Below are 3,262 nucleotides of genomic sequence, written 5' to 3' on the forward strand. Positions count from 1 at the left end.
TCTTTATAATATATTGTATAATTTGTTCTCCTAAGTCATTATTTTCCATAAGGCAACCCTATAAGTTGGGTGGTATGTTTTTATCCCCATTTTTTAAATGAAAAATCTCAATTTCAACAATGAAAATGATTTACTCAGCTTTGAGTCTGGATACCTGACATTAGCTATTTGAAAATAGGAAAATTACTTTTATTCTCTCTAAAACTCAACTTATTTAAATGTAAATGTGTATAATATGGATTTGTCTTAAGGGAAAAGGTTTGTAATAGAATAATTAGTTTTATAATGTATCAATAAACATATGATTAATCTGGGGCTGGGTGGCAGCAAGGAGTGGGCAATGGGTATAACAAGAAAGTCCAGAAAACACATATAAAGTCGCCTGAACCAGAAAACAATATTCTTCTTGTAATGCTGGAGAAACTGAGGCAAGATAGAGATTAGAGAGTTTTTAATATTTTATTAATTGGAGAGTTTAATTCATTGACTGGACAGGATTCTTGTCTCAAAGTATATAGTGGTGAATGTGAATTCTCAATGACATATATACACACATGGCTCAGCTACAGGGGTAGACCAAGGCAGGGGCAGAGTCAGAACACTGAGAGTGGGAACGGACTATCAGTCTGGTTCTGACAGGGTGGTGAGAGACACTGGACATTCTGGTAAATTGGGATAAAGAAGAACAATGACAGGATGGGGGTAGGACCATAAATTCTTGATGACAGAAGGAATTAGGAGCCAGGAAGTCTGAACTCCCCCTTATCTTGAGTCTCACATTGACAGTTTATAACCTTAGAGCAAGTGGTCCTCAGTCTTAATGAACTGAAGGGGGATTTTGCAACTAAGGGGATTGAGGCAGAACAGTTAAGGAAACTGAGACAGAACAATTTAGGGAAACTGAGGCAGGACAATTAAAGAGAACTGTGGCACAACATTCTGCCCACAACAATAGAACTAAGGCATGGAAGGTCACTAAAAAGAAATTGAGCTCTGAGTAATTATAAAACTTATTAATAATGGTCTGGAAGAACAGAGACAGACCTTCCCTCTTCTTGCCTCTCTAAAAGGGGATGGGCATAGTACAGAATTAGGAAAGAAGAATGTTGTATACATTGTTAGATTTGGTCACTGCAACAACTAAGGCTTTTTCCTCCACTTCATTGTTTGTCACAAGTGACATGTCCAGGATTACTTAGCTAATGAGTATCTGAGAAAGAATTCTCTTTCTGCCTGCAAGTCCAGTGCCAATGCCTTGAATCACTTAGAAAGTGGCCACTCTCATGCCCATCGGTTGGGGAATGGCTGAATAATCATGGTATGTGAACATTATGGAATATTATTGTTCTGTAAGAAACGATCAGCAGGATGATTTCAGAAAGGCTTGGAGAGACTTCCATGGACTGATACTGAGTGAAATGAGCAGGACCAGGAGATTATTATACACGACAACAAGATTATACAATGATCAATTCTGATGGAAGGGCTGTTTTCAACAATGAGATGATTCAGACTAGTCCCAATAGACTTGAGATGGGGAGAACCATCTGCATCTAGAGAGAGGAATGTGGGGACTGAATGTGAATCTCAACATAATATTTTCATCTTTTTTTTACTTTTTTCTCATTTTTTTTCTTTTTGATTTGATTTTTCTTATGCAGCATGATAAATATAGAATTGTGTATAGAAAAATTGCACGTTTAACATATATTGGATTATTTGCTGTCTAGGGGAAAGGGGTGGGGGAAAGGAAGGGAGAAAAATTTGGAACACAGGATTTTGCAAGGGTAGATGTTGAAAACTATCTTTGCATGTATTTTGAAAATAAAAAGCTATTATAAAAAATGAAAGAAAGAAAGAAGAAAAAAAGAAAGAAAGAAAGAAAGAAAGAAAGAAAGAAAGAAAGAAAGAAAGAAAGAAAGAAAGAAAGAAAGAGACTACTCTCCCCCTTGTTTTGTTAAGCATCAGTAGGTCTGTGAGCCTGAGGGTCTTCTAAGATGACCAGTAGAAGCTCCTAAGTGCTCTCATTGTGGAGGCAAAACAAGCATAAAAGTGGGTGGAGGGGAAATGTGAGCTGGGCAACTCCTCTGGCAGAGGATGGGGAAACTCTCCTAAAGTCTGCCCGGAAGAGATTTGGGATCAAGTGTCCTTGTCCCAGAAGATTAAAGGCCCTAGCCCAGAGGGAAGAGTCCAAAAAAACAGATCAGCCTCTGTCTACCAGACCATTTCACAAAGGCTAGGATTCCAAGGCCCTTATCTCAGGCCAGGAGTCCAACCCACTTGGCCTTGATCCTTAAAGGGAGGGAGAGCTTCATTGTGAGGGACCAGAGGGGTGGGAAGAGATAATGTTTAGGAGAATCAAAGATTATCTGTTTTTCTCCCTAATCCCCTGCAAGAAAAGGAACTGGGCTTGTGAAGAGCCAGGTCATATTCCCAGATATTTGTATGGGATTATACATTCCTAAAGTGTTTCACAACTAGACTCCTAGGGGAAAGAGCAAAGATTATTGTCCCCATCTCACAAGGGGAAAACCTGAATTAGTAATTAAAATACTATGAAATCTGTAAGTGATGTACCCAAGGTCACTCAGCAAATCCATTAGCAGATCCTAACTCTTCAACCAGGATTGTTGGTCTCAGAAGATAATACTGCTCTACTTCCCATTACCCCTAAATCAGGGATCCTTAACCTTTTTACCTTTTTTTTCTGTGTCATGAATTCCTTTTGGCAGTCATATGAAGCTTATAAAGCACTTGTCAGAATAATGTTTTTAAATGCATACAATAAAATAAGCAATTATATTGAAATATGATTATTCAAATCAGTTCAGGAAGCCCCCTAACATCTATCCATGTTCCTCATGATAAAAACTCCTGAACTAAATAAATACATAAATATACTTCATTACTCTAAGAACACATTCCTCTGCAGGGTAAATTAGCTTTTAAAAATCCAGATAGAGAGAAAAATAGTACTGCATGTCCAAGGTTCATGACTTTGAACTTTATATAGCTAGTGACCTGGGATGTAGAAAGATTAGAAGTAGAATCAGCCCCTTGACTGGGGATTAAAAAATGTGATTTCAGTTCCACCTCTATTGTTTTCTCTAGAAGGCCTTAAGTCATTCATTTCCCTAGAGAATTCCTCATCTGTAAAATGGAGATACCTCCCTGACCTTACTCACAGGGGTATTATGAAGTTTAAAGGAGACAATGAACATAAAATACCATTTAAATTCAAATTATTATTACTGTTAGAATT

Source organism: Sarcophilus harrisii, chromosome 2 (genome assembly GCF_902635505.1).
Source record: "Sarcophilus harrisii chromosome 2, mSarHar1.11, whole genome shotgun sequence".
Classification (NCBI taxonomy): Eukaryota; Metazoa; Chordata; class Mammalia; order Dasyuromorphia; family Dasyuridae; genus Sarcophilus; species Sarcophilus harrisii.